The sequence below is a fragment of the Corvus hawaiiensis genome, chromosome 5 (genome assembly GCF_020740725.1).
Source record: "Corvus hawaiiensis isolate bCorHaw1 chromosome 5, bCorHaw1.pri.cur, whole genome shotgun sequence".
In the NCBI taxonomy this organism is placed as follows: Eukaryota; Metazoa; Chordata; class Aves; order Passeriformes; family Corvidae; genus Corvus; species Corvus hawaiiensis.
In genome coordinates, this window is record NC_063217.1 from 58799032 (window position 1) to 58816069 (window position 17038).

Sequence of the window (17038 nt, forward strand, 5' to 3'; positions counted from 1 at the left end):
TGCACAGTAGGTGAAGAAACGAGATTTCATGGACAAGTTTTTCAACTTACCATCTCCATGTTGCCAAGACTGATGGTCTTCCAGAGCTGGTGGTGCCTCTGAACTTCGCTTCAGGCAACAGATGAGTATGTGTCCAGTCCTATGGATCTGGATAACACGATATAATTCTGGAGCTTCTGCAAAGTGGAACCTAAAGCCATTAGATATTTCTGTAAATCAAGTTTCCCCTCATATGAATTTCACCTGGAACATGTGGAATTCGATATGGCCTGCCATACAATATTTCATAGGGACTGTTGCTATCCCTCCGCCTCAGTTGTATGCGGATCCTCAGCAAAGCTATAGGCAAGGCCTGAAGCCACGTCGTGGATGTCTCTTGACAAATTTTGCTAATTTGTGCTTTAAGGTTCTATCTGCAGCTGGTGATAACTGGATATTGCTGTTTCTTGCAAAGACATCAGCATTTCCTGGCTCTTCATTCTGTGAGCTCCTTGAACATACTTTGTCTGAAAACCAGCGCGGAGCAGCACTTCAGAAAGGTCCATGGAATCAACATCGCATAAGTTTCTCACAGTTACATAAATTTGAGTAACTGTACAAAAGACACATGCTTGCAAGGACTGCTGCATGTTGATGAATCTATAGACACCTAGTAATCTGAGCTTTTCTTTACATGAATTGTGCTTTGAATTTGGGGTGCATTTTGCTAGCCTAGGGAATCCCAGATGTTGCATTGCTGGGAAGTAGCGCTGCTGCTTTATGCCAGTATGGGTTTCAGGAGGGACAAGAAATCAACATGTGGCACATGTGAGCTGAAGTTTTTTCATATGATGGATGTAAGAGAACTCAGGGTGCTGTAAGTAGAGACAGTATCTGTCTGTTTGGCAGCAAGACCTAATGGCCTGTGGGGTGGCATTTCTGAAAGCATTCCTCTAAATTTCATTTACATACATTTTAAATATCTATAGTCTGAGCTTGCTATTTAGGCAGTGTGAATTACATATTTGTCTGTGCTTTTGATGAGATAAATAAAAACATATGGTAAAAGGTGCTGATGCCAGGGTATGAGTTTTGTTGGTAGTCCATGGTTAGCAGTTTTATTCTGTTTGTGGGTAGGGGCTGGGCCCGTCAGTGAAGTCTGTCACAGTGGTAGACACTGAGCTAGAGTTGACATGGAATGAGAAACATAGGGCATTAGTATGATGTTTTTGTGATCTACAGCCACATTCACATTTCTAATTAAAGACAGCGCAGCATCAGGTGGCTCTCTCCCCTTGAGTCATCATCTTTCTTGAAGAAAGTATTTTCACAGTATTTTCCTATATGAAGCTGAATGTAGAGGAATAGTTTGCCTGTTCATAACTTATTTAGTGTGAAGAGAAATGAAGGAATCTCAGTACAGTCAAGATACTTAAACAGATGTTTTCCTCCAAGATAAGACCTTAACTGATTTGGCTGTGAATGTTGTAAGAGAAAAAAAACTGAAGGAGCTGGAGAGAATTGTAGCTTATCCTAGGTTGTATACTTGTGACTTCTGACACTCATAGGATCTATATAAACATAAGGGGGGATGTTCCTGAAGTGCAAAGACACAGTGGTCCATGCTCAAAGTGGTGTATCATTAGGACTGTGAATACAACTGCAGGGCCGTAAGGAGAGACTCATTAGTGGAGCAGAGTGAATTTTGGTACTCAGAAAGGAAACATGTCCCTTCCTCAGCAGGTAATTGCATGTCTTGCATGTGTGGCAGTATAGGAGGGCTTAGAAAGTTTTGTCACCCTCATAACTTTGACTATGCGATGACAATGACATGTCCTGACCTATAGGACTTCAGGCACCCCAAACGCTGAAGCTATTTTAAATTTTTGGATTATGTATATTTTTTCTGAGACTAAGTCCTTTGTACTTACACCTTGGTTTCCTTGTTTTCTTCCTTCCCTCTGAAGCTGACAGGCAGTACCAAAAATAATTCTTTTTTTTTTTGCCCTCACTTCTGGTGAGGTCCTTCAGTCTGTCAGGCCATTCTTTTCAAAAGCACATGTAGAAATCCAAGGTTTATGCTGTTTGTTTGAAGTTTATTTAAAAACCCCAAACAAACCAACCAAAGAAAGAATGAAATAAAATGCATTCTTCAGAATGTAACCTCTCCACCCTTGTCTCCCTTATTTTTTCTCCTGGGTGAAAAGTGATCGATTTATTTTTAAAAGAAAGACTTGTCTGTCCAAAACCAGACCACATATTCTCAGCCCAAAACTAGGAGGTGTGACTGCCTCTTGGAAATCAAACCAAATACAGTCTTTAATTAGCTTTTACAGTTTTATTTTTTACTGCATTCAAATATTTTACTAGTTTATAAACGTGACCTATTGATGTTGTCAAGAATATCTTCCAAGTGTTTTGTCTAATCTTTATTCTTAATAGTTCTTGTATAATCTGCACTACCAGGTACTTCATAGTTTCTGTAGGTCAGGGCAATTCAGCATCATATCTGACATCCTCTTTGCAGTGATTTTACCAGATGTGATGGTTGTGACAAAAAGAATTCTACTGTGAAACTCTGCATAGTGGTAGAAGTACCTAACTGGTTCACGGCAGTTTTAACCAATGCCATAGAAAGAAAGCAAGAAGAGTCAATCTCTCTCTTTTTCTCTCTCTCTTTTGCCCCTCTGCCCCAGCTATAAGCTGTTAAAACTGTTCCAGTATTCATCTTAAGTAAGTGCCCTTCAGTGTTTCCTCAGTGAGCAGTGATTGATTGGTTTGGATTCATCAGAAACAACTTTGCGCAGAGGGTTTACATTATTGTACACGTGAGAGATAGCAGGTCTAAGTGTGGCAGCATAGATTCATACCTATAATGCAATGAGGAAAGTAAATCATAATTAAACAGTGAAACAATAATGAGTTTTTTTTCCCTCAGTGGTGTTAAAATTTTGCATATATTCATCGTTGAATCCTCATGGTTGGTCCCACTGGTTTGTTTTCCACCCATGTGCTTTGGCTGATGAGAAATATGTTGGCTAGTGAGGGATTCTTTTGTATGTCTTGCTACTCCAGTTCAAAATCCAACTTTTTTTTCCTTTAGGCACTGGGATTTTGCACTCAGAGGGATTGGATAATACCCACTGTACAGAGAAAGCTGATAAAATCTCATTTTGGGGAAAGCTGCTGTGTAATCTCAGTAGAAAAGGACAGTGTAAAGACAAACTCAGCACACCATTGAAACCATCTTTGTGAAAGGCAGCCTGTTTTCATGTCAAACCATGGCTCAAATGAAGTGTACATAGGCTGCTCTTGGGTGGGAATTTGAGCAACTTGACCTAATGAAAGATGTTCTGGCCCACAGCAGGGGAAATGGACTAGTTGATTTTTAGAGGTTCCCTCCAACCCAAACCATTCAAGGATTCTATAATTCATGCTTAAGTGTTCAGCATTCATTCTGATTGCGAAGTTCCACATCATTAGCTACTTGGATACTTGACTTGGGCCAGCATTTGGGAGGAGAGTTAGCTAGACAATGTACAAGTTGTGTTCTAGTCAGTTGTTGCAGCATCAGCTGAAAAGTTGTCTGGGGAAACTAGATGTCAATTCTTATTATTGCAAATGGTTTACACTTTTCATGCAGGTCTTTTCTTTGCACTTTTTCAGTGTTCTGTGTCATTTCGTCACATTTGCATAAAAAAAATACTTTGAAATCTCTTGTTACAGTGTTTCTGATGCACAGGAGCAATTTCTTGCAAATAAAATGCTCTGCTCTAGGCCAGTGCCCTGCAGTTGCTCCTTCACAAGTACAATTTTTTCTCAGATTAAGCCAAGAAGATTTCAGTAGCACACTGAGCCCCCAACACATGCACAACTTGTGCACTTGTCTTATATGTATTCATAAGGGCCGCAGTAGATTTATACACTGACAAGATTTTAAAAAATGTTTGCTGTGCAGTGCTCATGGTCACAGTGGAAATGAGATATTGTCTGTGTTTTGGCTCTGCATTACACCGAGCTAACCCTTAGTTAATGCTGCAGAATTTTATGTCAGTGGTAATTTCTCTCAGCAGATTAATTGTCCATCCTGCTGGCATGCCTTTGCTTGGACTCCTAACTCTTGTATAGTGATTCAGCCTTCATAAGCAGTGACTGACACCAGTCCCCAATGAACCTGCTTTTCCTCCCCCTGCAAGAATTGGTAGAGTTTCCTTTAAAGACTGATGTTAGAGGAAGGCATCTTTTCAAGACAAGAAACTATTTGAATTTCTGGCTACATGTTGGTTAAATAAGCATATGCCTAGGTCTGTCTTGCATTTGAAAAGTGGGATTTTGTCTCCATGTACTCAGAAAACATGAGTTGAAGTCACAAAAAATTACTGAGTCTTTTTTTTTTTTTAAATGAGGAATCTTTATATGTCCCTTCTTTTTTGACCTTCTGAGGCTATTGAGTATGTTCTTTGTTGCCTTTCTGCAACTATGAGGGAGAGAAACATCTTTTAAATGAAAGATACAATTCTTTATCTGAAGCTTTGAGAAAAATAACAAATACCATTGGACTTTGTGATACCATAGTTAGACTTGCCAGTAGCAGCAGTAGTAGACATCGGAGAAGTGAGCAAAGGCTGGTCATGTTGGGCAGTGGAGGGCAGTACACACCTGAAGTTGGATGGGCTACACTGTGCTATGGATTTATAAGCAGATAATTAAAATATTTCTTTTGCTGAGGATTATTTATAATTGCAACAGAGCTCTGTTCTCTGCTGGTGGTGTTGGGCTTTAAAATTGCCTTCCCATCAGAGCTTTGAAATCTGTCTAGGGAAGACTTGTGGTAAATTTTGTAGACTTGCACAGGCTACATTCCTTTTCTCCCTCCTTTCTCCTCTTCCAACTCAAAACAGAGTTCATGCACGTTCAGCTTCCATCCTGTCAGCAGCGACAGCTGCTTTGTGCCATGCTGACTCTGTATGTCTTTGGAAAGTTCTGCTTCAGGAGTTGTCTCTTCCGTTCCCAGGCATGGAAGAGCTTCTACTGTGGAGCTGGTGTAGTGTACAAGTCATTTTATTTTTAACTTCATTGAAATGCAGCTGGGACTAGGCAAGCATTCACTAAAAGATCTTGGAAATGGAAACATCTTTCTGTAACTGGTATAATGTGTCTTTCTAATTGAGAATTGGAGGCATCCATCTTGCTTTTTAAACATCCAATTCTTTATTGCTGCTGCTGTGAATTTCATTTGTACATCTCTTTCAACATATGGGCTGATAAACTGCATCCTGCTTAAAAATAGGATGGAGATTTATTTTTTTCGTCGTGGTTGAATGTTGTTCAGGAGTGATTAGCTGTTGAACAGCACACGCTGGCTAGACTAAAAAAAGATCTGATGATCTTCTCTAACCATTCCAGGATTGCAGGTAAGCTCTGTGTACCAAAAAACCCCAACCCTCCGAAATCCCAAACATTGCACTTGGTGCTCAGTTTCACCTTCAGATGTCAGTTTGACAGCAAATGCTGCCTGGTTCTTTAAGTATGAAGACAATGCCACTAAATGAGGTAGGCTTAATTTCTAAACTTCATTGAAACGTTAAGATTAGTCCAGAGCTGATGCCCTTTCTGCAACCCAGTAAAATTGTTTGATTGGTAGTACATGGCTGTTAATTTGGGGGAAAGTATGTTCTACTATAGGACAGATGGATGCATGTCTCATAGAAGAGTGGGCCATTTTATGATTTACAGGTTGGGTTGTTCTGCAATAATGTGGGAATAGTAACCCACAAAAATGAATTTATTTTTCTTTTGGTGTATCTTTGAGATAGGAATTTCTGTTTAAAGTCAACCACCAACATTTTAATTGAGCAGCTTCCAGGCATTTTTTTGATTATATAAAGAAAAAAGAGCTACAGTTATAGTAATACGCACTATAAAAGAAACAGAGGCAAATGATAAAATTTCATTGAGCTCTTCTGGTCAGGTTGATTAGACCTGTTCCATCAGATTATGATAATTCAAATGCAGTGGCTGTTTAAGATGATACTTGGCATGTGTAAAGCAACTGACACAAGAGGATACTAAACACACAGGCTCTTCATTAACAGATAAAACTCTCAAACTTTCTGGAGGAAAACATCATGGTAGTGGTCATAACCCTGATTAACCTTTCCACCAGCAATTAAATTGGTATATACATTTGCTGTGAATTCTTGCCTATCTTTGTGAGCCTTGCATACTGTTGAGCACTGTTCTTCTGATGCTGCAGATTTTATTTGTAAATAGGAATTCTCCATTGACTGTAATGTAAATTGCAAGGGCATGTTTCATTGTGAAGAACAACTTATAAAAATATCTGTCAGAAATAATTACAGTTGATCTTGCTGTCGGGCAGGAATATAGATTGGATAATTTACTGGTGTCTTCCTCAGCAGTGTTTTTTATAGCACTGTTACCAGGAATATCAGAATTTAACTCAAATAGTGGTAAAATCACTTGTAAGGGGGAAAAAAGGAAAGGAAATGTTATTAATCTTCTACTCTTGACTCTGCACAGTGGTTTGTGGCATGGGCTTACTGGTGCATGACTGTGTAGATAGCAGACTATGATCATGGATACAGTACGGTTTTTTGAAGGTGCGGAGGCTCTTGAATGTACAAATCCTGTTTGTTCACTGTCATCTAAGGGTGTCTTAAAGGTCTCAAACAGCTGTTTGCTCTTTTTGAAGTTTGTATCTTAAATCAGACAGTACAAGCCTTTGTAGGAACCTAAGGACACCTGGAGGTAAATATGGCCTGTGATGCTCTGAAGTGTGTATTTTGCCAAGTTGCCCATGAGAGTGACATTTAAGCATCTCGTAGAATGAGTAAAAGGGAGAAGCTGCAAGGCTATTGATTGCCCTTGTCCTCCCTCCCCCATTCTATAGATTATGAGACCTGCTAGTTGTTCAGGACAGCAAGGCAAAAGAGAAAGATGGAAATGTATAGCTGGCAGGTAGGTTGGTAAACAACTCTTGTAATGGCATGAGTTTGGTAGAAATTGAAGTGTCAGTATTATTCTTAAAGAGTGGACAGCAATACATCTTTCTAATGTACCCTCTCCTCACTGATATGCAGCTGATAAGATTTTATTGATTTTCTCCCTTAAATTTCTGCTCCTGATTACTTCAACACTGATGTTTTGGGGGTTTTAATTTACTTTTCCTCAGAAAGTTTCTTTATTTCTCCAGATCAGGAGCTGTCCTTTTCATGTAAGCCTTTGAGTCTGTGCAGAAAGAAGATCCAGGATGTGGACTCCTTAAACTTGTCTAATGGCACATTTAAGGAATAAAGCATTTCTTGTTTATTTGCCTTTCAGAGAGTTCTCTATACCTAAAGGTGCATAGCAACAGAACTGCTCTCTGCCTCTGACAGATATTGCAGTCTCTGACTATCACAAGGCATCATAGTCACCTCCAGGCTTTTTTAATCCAACAGACTATGGCAGTGCATGAAAGGACTGACCTTAGAAAAGCTGCAGAGGGTTTAAAAAAACCCAGCTACTCTAATGAGGGAAAATGCACCACTCAGTATCTGTGCTGTTTTAGCTTGGAGCATGGTAAAATGGAGCAAACAGTCCCAAAATGAGCTAACTGTCCCAACTCAGATGAGCTCAGGCTTCCTTAACCCTGCCTGTCTTTAACTCCTTTGACAGCTGTCTTCCACTGGGACAAAGGTGAAACTTCGACAGACCGCATTTGTTGAGCAGTGGTCCCCAGATTTGCAGCTCTCCCCAGGAAGACCTCAGAACAATTACAAGTGTGTCACCTGGACAAAATGTAAAACTTCGCTGTCAGACTATCCTATCCCTGGTAAGGCATCTAAGGCCACCTAATTACTGATGAAAACAAGCTTAATAAAAAAGGAAAATGCCTGTAAAAGAGGGGGACTACTAGGAGATGTTATGTGTTTGTGAAGTGTTTGTGTTACTCTGTGACGAGCATACTGTAAAAATTGCATGCAAAGTAATAGGAAGAAAACTAGTGCAGGAAAATAAACACTTTCTAAAGGTGTTCTGTTTGTTGTTTTTAGGCATTGTTTTTTGTGTGTCTCCTCTGAGGGAGAACTGGTTGTGACCATAGATTCATTTATGAAAAATGCCTCTGTGTGTATGACAGAGCAGGTTTTGATTTGACCAGTCAATGAATCCTGGAAGGAATACTGAATGAAAACAAGGTATAGATGATAGCTCTAAGCCTGGACAGCATGGGGAGGTAGACCTGACCTATTTAGCTGCATATCTTACAGTGAAGTTTCACCACTAAATCTAATTCTAATAATATTTCCCTTTTGTAAGAATGACTGTGCAGCTGTGGATCCTATGCAAAGCCTTATGCACATATTTACCTCTGTGGTCTAGAGAACATTGCACATCCTCATAGTCCCTTTAAGCCTGTATTTAAATTTTTTCCAAAATCAAGATCTCAGTACACTTGTAATATTCTCTGTGTAGTATGGATGTGTAATATTAGCTAGAATAATAGTGTAACTGTTACTATAAAAGATGAGTTAGCAGTACCCAGTACAATGTGACTGTTCTTAGTTCATCTTTGAGTGCCCATACATTAATAAAAGATGATTAATTGTTATAATGCGCTAAAACACTAAGAAGGACTAAAGATAGTTCTGAATGACATTCTGTGTTAAATTAATTTGCTAAGCAATGCTGAGAACAGCTGCAGAAAATCACAAAGCATTCTTGTGTCTTTTGTAGCCTACTTTTTTTTTTTTTTTTCACTTGGTGAGTGGTTTACTTAGTTTAACTCAGTTTTTTTTCTTAGTGGTCCTTTTGCTTTGATAAACACAGTCAATTAAATTAATGATAGGATGTGTCTGGGTAAACTCAGTTTCCTAGGAACTGATACTACTGGAGATACAACTGTTGGCTGCATGTTAAGTCAATGCATGGGAAATTAGAATAAATGAGGCTTTTAATGTTTGGACTTAAAGCTCTTTTCCAACCTTAATGATTCCATGAGTCTGTTTCCATTTCTGGGTCCCCAGTATATCATGCTAAGGTTACCTGCCACTAAGCAAAGCTTGGCTGTTGCTGGAGAGGAGGTGCTGCTGCTGCTCCAGCTGTTCTGCCTGGCATCACTCTCAGGTCAGCCTGGGAATACTGGTGCAGCACCTGTACCAGGAGAAATTTTGATGGGAACAGCATTGTCATGATAATGTTCAGGTCTGTCTGTACCTGTCTATGAGATGTTAGAGAAGAGACAGAACTACTCATGAATCTGTGTTGTGGAAGAGTTGATGGCAACTCAAAATGCAAAACAGACCCAAGCTGTGCTTATTAAGACTTCTGTGTTCTGACTTGATTAGTACAAGAAAAAGCCTTTGTTCCCTTTTCATTTTGTGTCTAGTGAAACCTTACTCAGTACCAGTGTTCTCTAACATTCCCAGCAGCAAAACAACAGCAAAAAGTCACTGAAATGGTGGAGGTGGCCGTTTACAGCTGAAAGAAGGAAAGAGGATCTAGGCTGAAGCATGCAGGCTCCATGCCTCCCCAGAAGTAATTTCTTGTACATTTTTGGTAGTTTCTATGTACTTAATAGAAAACAAAATTAGTCATCTTCTCTGAGACCAGTCTCTGTTGGCTAGATGTACAGGGCTTACATCTCCAAGGAAGTCAGTATTTACATAGCTTAGGTGTAAAAAACCACTGAGGTTCTCACCATACCTGACTCAGAATGTTTTACAGTGTGCAGAAGCTGTCCAAATTCTTTATGCCCTAAATCTGAGGATAAACAGCACACTTCAGCACAGGAACATTTTCAATATGCTATATTGGATACTGAAATCCTGTCATTCACAAAATGTATTTATTTCACATATCTAGTCTGCTAAACCTGTTCCATTCAGTTCAGAAGTTTTGGTGTTTCTTGAGACACAATTCACATAGTCAGAATGTAACAATATTCTTGAATCTTCTTTTTTTCAAAGATAGTATCCGGCTGTAAATTACAAAGATATGCTACCTGCAGGTAAAATGTTGCTGTAAATGAGAAAGCCTGAGAGGAAACTGAAATCAAACACAGTTTTTGGGTAGGATTGAGGTAGGATCAGTTGCAACTCAGAGTAATCTGCTGAAATTATTCCCTCTTGTTCTTTCAAATAGTGTTTCATTTAAATTACATAGCATAGGGTACTGAGCCCCTGTACGAGCAAAGTAAAGGCAGCTGGCACAAGGGATTAATAGTGATGCTTCTTTATTGCAGAGGTTTGGCCCTGTAATTTAGATAAACAGGCCAGAATCATGAGAACAGGGCAGCATTTTCCCTGCTGTTCTGTTGAGGTCAGTAAGTGGCATTTCAGCTGATTGGGTTTCAGTTTTGGAAAGTGTCTGAACAGTTTTGTTTATGTTGTGTATAATGCACATATCTATGTATATTTGTGGTAAATCAATAATGGTATAAAATGCCTGCCTTCAGTTTTCACCTCTTTTGTGTAAATCAGGGATGAAATATTTCTATAACATTGTGTCTCACCAGATGTCTACTGCAGTGAATTTGTTGGACTCATTAAATATCGTAGAGGACAAGATGCCCATAAATTAACTCAAATGAATTAATGAACAGTTAAATGACTAAAAACATGGTTTTCTCTGTATTTCTTGCTCCTGATTAATGACACTTCTGAAAGTTATTTGAAGTTGAAGGACGAACAGACAATCTTTATTCCATTAGCGGATAAAAAAAAAAGCTAAAACTTTCAGCCTGCTTAGCAATGTCTAGAAAAATGCCAGAGTTTACCCTGAGATGCTGCAGGACAGGAGCTGTCTCAGCCTGTTCAGTTCACAGTGCATTGACAGTCACCTACAGGTACCCTTCACTGGAATTGCCGTGGTTCAATATGGCACCTTTCAGATGTGCTCTACTGTAAGGCAGGATGGCTGAAACTGCACTGGTGCAACTCGCAAAAGGCTTTGTTAGGTAACAAATGGCAGCTGAATATAAAGTTTGGAAACTACAATGATAGTTAACCAGATTTCAAGCATTTTATGGTAACCAGTCTGGCCGGTTCTTATTTATTGTTGTAAGTATCCTGAAGTGTTATTATATTAAGATCTTTTTATAATGCAAATGGATCTAAGAAAAGTTGAATTTTTCTTCAGTGGATGTATTACTGCTGTATAAAGCTGTGGCATAGATTTAGAACTCTACTTTTAAGTAGATTTATTTGTGGTCGTCAGCTCGGGCCAGCAAAAGCCAGAAGACCCTTTTAGCATTAGCCCCAACTAAAACCTAAACAAAATCCTCAGACAGCAAACAAAAGACAAAGAAAATATATACAAAGAAAATATCTTGTGAAAGTAGGATCTGCTTTGATAAAAAAGGCATTTTAGAAGATTGTTATTCAAGCAGATGGGCTATTGAGATTAAAAAATAAAATACAAAAAATACAGTATTAATAAACACCTTCTTGTGAGGTCAGAATCTAGTGTAAGATTTTATCTTTTCTTTGTTTTTAAGGCTCCAACTTGTGTATTGGTGGTTGTAGATACTTGAATTACACAAAATCTAAGCCTTCTTCTTTGTCATGCCCTGAAGAACAGAGTATTGAGGACAAAGAGGATCAGGGGAGACACAGAATGATTGATAGAAAGTCTTTGTACTCATGAAGAGAGGTAGGAGCGTGATTACTTTGATAGCCACACTTACAAGGCTTTAAAGGCTCATTCTGCTTCAGAAATGTCATGTTCCTTTTCCTGTATCCCATCATCATTCACAAATTTCTGCCCAGCCTAAGTTAAAACTCTCTGTCATTCAAAAGAACATGGAATCTGTTATTCATGTACCCGTTTGATTTCACACCAAGACCCAGAAATGTGCTCTAGGAAAAAAAATCAGGGAAAAAAGATTGTAAAAATACAAGATTTCACAGAGAAACATATAAGTTTATTCATCTGCTCATTTCTACTCCAGTATGTTTGGATTCAAAAATGAAATGCAAAAAAAGAAAGCACTTGGCTATGCAAGCAAAATTGGATTTTGTTCCTTTGTTTCTGTTAAGTCTTCCTTAGCTTTTATTTTGTTTAGGAATTTGACCTTTCTTATTTATATTAATTTTCAGTAGGTGGATTAAGGCCAGGTGTCCAAGCCCCTATTCCTGACTGAGTGAACTTATCATTTATTTTCTAGTGCCTTTGTTTTATTATCTGTCAAACATGTGTGGAGGAGCTCCTGAGGTCTTTAAAAAAGATCCTATTTCTGTAGAACATCTAGGTCCTACTTTTACATGGTACACTGTACTTGGAAGAGGGAAGAGTTCTAAATGTGTGGTTTTGTCACCAGGTTTGCAGTGAACACTCAATTACCTTGGAAATACATTTACTATGCACATTATTGCAAGGGATTTATGTAGCATAGGGTGTAAAAATTATCCTGTAGTCTAAAGGAGGCTGGAAACCATGTGAAGAAAACTTCTTGTCTAAATTCAGCTATTTTTCATGGATAGCGAGTCACTTTTGTGCGGAGCAGCTTCATGGCATTCATTGCATGTGGCAGTAGCTCATGCTACCATTTTGAAATGAAGAGGAATCAATCAGCTGACTCACAGTGGGATAATTCCTTGCAGGTGATGTCAGGTCAGTTGGATTTAAGGTGATTTATCTCATATTTAGTGTCTACGGGAGCTGGAAATTTTATCGGAAAACACTTAGGGTCAGTCATATCTGATTCTCTGAGCATCTGCTCTTGTTTAGGAAGCAGGCTCAAACTAACTTGTGATACAGGGAATTAGTGTCTTTCAGCGCAGTGTTTTCAGCTTGGCACTGAAAAGCAGGCAGCAGAGCTGGCTGGTTATGCCTTCTGGATATGTGGCCTTTGAGAGGTTCAAGAGAACAAGGGAATGTATTAATATATTTTATATATTCATATATTTTATATGTACATGTTTTTCGTAATATTTCATATATGTTTAGAAGTCTAGAAGGTAGCAACAGAGTTAAAGTAAGCAAGGTGCTGTAGCTTCTGCCTAGTTCAGGAGAGTTTATGTTTGTAGTTGAAGTGTGAAAGTGCTAGAAGTGACTCCAGCAACTCTTACATCTGCTGGTCTGTTGCTCGCTCAAACTACAGTTGCCTTCTTGTGGTGCATATCCCCTGTCTGCTGCAAGAAAAGAGCTAAAATTGGGATTTTAGTGGCCAACAGATGTTTCAGAGACAGAAAACGATCCCCTGCTGAGCTCTTGATTAAGGCTGCCACCAAAACCAAAAACCCATGGTAAAGCCTTGAAACCTTAATCCCAAACTCTAGAGCTCTGGCATATGACCGAGTTCTACATTTTTTTCATTCATGTTTACATTTCTAGTTCAGAACAGTGAATGCCAGTGCTCCAGTGGGATTGTGCAAGGGTCCTGTTATGCTTTATGAGCATCGCCCTCCACTGAGGCTAATGCAAAGCTGCACTGTCCCCATGGGAGCTCTAGGAAGCATTTATGCCTTGGGCACACACACTAAATGGTTGAGATTTTCCTAGAACAAAAAGGGCATTTAGATTTATATCTCCCTTAAGAGCTTTCTCTTCTTCAGATGACCATGAGCATTATGAACACATGTAAAGGGTGTGATTATTATTGCTACCGATCTGATAGCTTGTGTGCACAAAGATTTGCAGAATGTGCAGTGTTTATAGTTTTCAAGCTTGTAGTCTAACTCAGATGGGTATCAGGCAGATAGGTTAATGATTTATAGGGAATAGAATTAATCAAATGTGAAAGGCTGGACAAAATGAAGAGTATTTATCTCGCTATTTTCTTGTGAGCCTAAAGAAAGCTTGGCACTATGGACATCAGAAGGTTTCTAGCTGTGGAGAAGCTCTGGTAGTTGAGTCACAGGTGAAAAAGAAGCCAAAAACATTAGAAGAGCAAGCTATGGATTGTAACATTTTAAAAATTACGTAAGAAGGTGCTAAAAGGAAGAGCTTGCACTTATATTTAGGGACTCAAAAGTAGGATAAGGTTGTGTTCTTGCACTTCTTAAATTTTTTGGTAAAAGTATTCATGTAAAATACATGTTTACCCTTTTCATGTGAATGTATTGCTTTGTGATACTCATTGCGTGTACTCCAGTCCAAATTGTTTCAAACTAATACATAGGTTTGTCATTTCAGTTTTCCTTGGGTCTTTCTTTCCCTGGTGACTCCTTGCATTACTCACCACAGAGTTCTGGTGGCAAAGACTGTCTCAAGGATGCTCAGCTTGTTCTTTCTGTGGTATACTTCAACTTTTTAATGGTAGTATTTTGGGGGCGAGAAGTCCTCAGTCTATCTGGTGTACCCAAGTCAATTAAGCTTGTTCCCTTATTATCCTTAGCTCCCATGGCTTACTGGGTCAGACACTCATATTTGTTGCTGTTCTCCCCTTTTCCCAGCTCTGAGGGGATCTGGGACACAAAAAAGAATACAGTTTTTAATATTTCACATTTGAATTACATTCAGCACCTGTAAAAATCTTGATTTCATATGACTTCTTGGACCTTGCATGTTTGTGCAGATTTTAAAAGCCTTTTATCCCTGTCTCTGAACACTGGTTCCTCAGCAGAGTCAAATATTTCTGAGAACTTTCCTCAGCAACCTGAGAATAGGAGAGGCAGAGTCCCCTGTTTGTCTAAAATGTCTGTGCTTCAGCTCTGCTTTAATCAGTTACAGCATTTCTGTGTAACTCTTAGGGCACCCATGCTTTTAAGTGGTGCTGTGGGCCTCTGCCTGCAAAAATCAATTCCAAATTGTTGTTTACCCATAGCAGGGAGACTTTCCCTGCAGTCAGAAAGAAGTATGAGCTAGTGTCTCTGTATCTTAGTGGCAATGAGGAGGGAGGAGTTATGAAATAGCCTGTTTTGGTTTCTGCTTTTTCTTTTCCCAAAGGGTTTGCCTAGAAAATTGCAGACTTTGCCTCTTTGGCTCTTTTTTTTCTTACCAAAGAAATTCCTATCCCCTGACTTTATCAAAGTCACTTTGTTCCAATGCTACAGGACAAAGAGAACCAAAGAAAAGAAATTACTTTCTTGTGATGATTACTTTTTGTGTTTTAACATGCTTTTCCTTGGTTTACTTTTATATAAAAACCTAAAAAGAACATGATTTGGTTTTGATCACTCCTTACCTGTCCAGTCTAAGTTCACAAAACTGTAAATTTTTTCTTAATGTGTGAGTTTGCAGTTACCATTGTAAGAGGAAACTAACAGTAGCCTTCATGATTCTGTATTTTTGCATTAATCATCTACTCTATTTCTGGTTTTGCATATAGAAAAACAAATGGCACTTGCAGCAACACCCCTTGGCAGCAGCAGCAATGCTTTCTTTAAATAGTTCATCTGCCATTGTTTTGTGAGCCTCTGAAACTTTAACCGTATTCAATGGATAAATAATTATCGTTGTTATTCCTTATGCTTTGGAGAACTTTTACCCAGCATTAACTACAGCTGGACTGGAACAAGGAAACACCCACTTTTGCTGGGTCTGTATCTGCCTAAATCACAGGTGTGTTTCTTTCTTTAGCCATTCTACACTAGCATGATACATTCTAAACAGCAGCAGCATAGGTGTATGGCTACAATCGAGCAGCAGGCAAGCTGTTCTTTTCACTCTTGCATCATGTTATTAGTTGTTGATCATCAGAAACACAAGGCATTTTCTTGCTCCATTAAGAACTTTTTTTTCTTATGTATTTAGGGTTTTAATCAAAAGAAGCCAGAAAGTATCAAAATATTTTCTGTGTTTTGTAAAACAATATCTAACTGCCATTTGATATGAACAGCTTGCAGAGATTTTGCAATAAGTCCTGCTTGCATCCTGGAGACGAGTTGTTCTAACAGTGTTTTGTTATGGGAGTAATTAAAATTTGCAAATGTTAAAGCTTAGAAGGGGGAAAGGCTTTTCAGAAGCAAATGGATCTGTATTTTAGCTGTTTGAGAAATAAGCTGGTTTGTAGCTGCAGACTTTACAGTATAATCTGCTCATGGCCACAGCCTTGCACTCCAGAACTAAGCCTCTTACATTTTTTAGAGTAATAGTGGTTTTGGTTGTGCGGCTCCTGTATTAATATGTAAATACAAACCAAGGCAGGGACTGAGCACCCTAACTTTGCAAACAACTGAAGCAACTGTCCCTGGTTTTGATTACAAAATTTGGATTATAGCTGTCCTAAAGTCCCTTCCAATGTGAGTGATTTTTTGGCTGTGTTCCTGAATAACTGCGAGGTGTGAATTAGCTGGCTCAGTTCAGTGGCCAATTACAGAGTCCTTTCAAAGCTGTGATGATGAATACAGATGTTGCAGCTGAGCAAGTTATTCCACAGTCCTGAACAGCTTTTCATATCTCCATCATGCATACTTTGCTATAGGAAAGATGAGCATTGGTAGAATGTAATATAATTTTTATCAAATAAGTAAAAGCATGGCTAAATACTATTTTGGTTGCATAATTTTTTCTCTCAAGGGACCAAACCCATCAGTTTTTCCCCTAAATTGAATGAAACAGTTACAGAAATTGCTGTTTACTACAGTGCCACATAATGGAGGTACTCTGAAACAGGATCTATGACAGGATCTAAGTGCCCTGACCTTTCATACATTTTTCCCAAAGTTAGAATTTTGCTTTTGACTGAAATATTCATTGTTTTTACATGCACCCTTCATTAATGGGGTGGTTAACGTGTAACAGAGCAGCCTTGTAAGAATGAGATCCAATGGCATACAGTTCAACTAATCAGAAACTATTCAAACATAAAATATATAATTTATTCAGATCTGTTAATTTTCTTGATTCTGCTTGATGCAGACAATAATCAAGTATTTTTCTCTATGTATTGCAGAAAATATAGGTCATTTTCACCAGCCATAAAATGCCAGGGACCTGTGTATTGAAGGCAAATGTAACTGAATTTGAATTAGGTTTGGATGTTGACTTGGGAGTGTATTAAAAATAGTTTTGATATGATTCAGTACATACCTTCAGGCAGCTTTGCCACTGACATTTATCTAAGGAACAGCTTTATATTGATTTTATTTTTTTAATAGAGAAAAACAAATTT

At 38.6% G+C, this 17038-nt stretch overlaps 1 protein-coding gene across 9 annotated transcripts in view; it reads left to right on the forward strand.

The window, feature by feature from the left end:
* Positions 1–17038, forward strand: part of MAPK10 (mitogen-activated protein kinase 10) — a 148484-nt gene that overhangs the window by 44102 nt on the left and 87344 nt on the right. For 3 of the 9 annotated variants that reach the window (XM_048305346.1, XM_048305347.1, XM_048305348.1), the window contains one exon: positions 7660–7816. The exons of 5 other annotated variants lie outside the window; for them this stretch is intronic. The gene's annotated coding sequence lies outside the window, so the exon portion shown is untranslated. Of the gene's footprint in view, positions 1–7659; positions 7817–17038 lie in introns of those variants that run through there. One more of the 9 variants, XM_048305351.1, reaches the window with a different exon arrangement.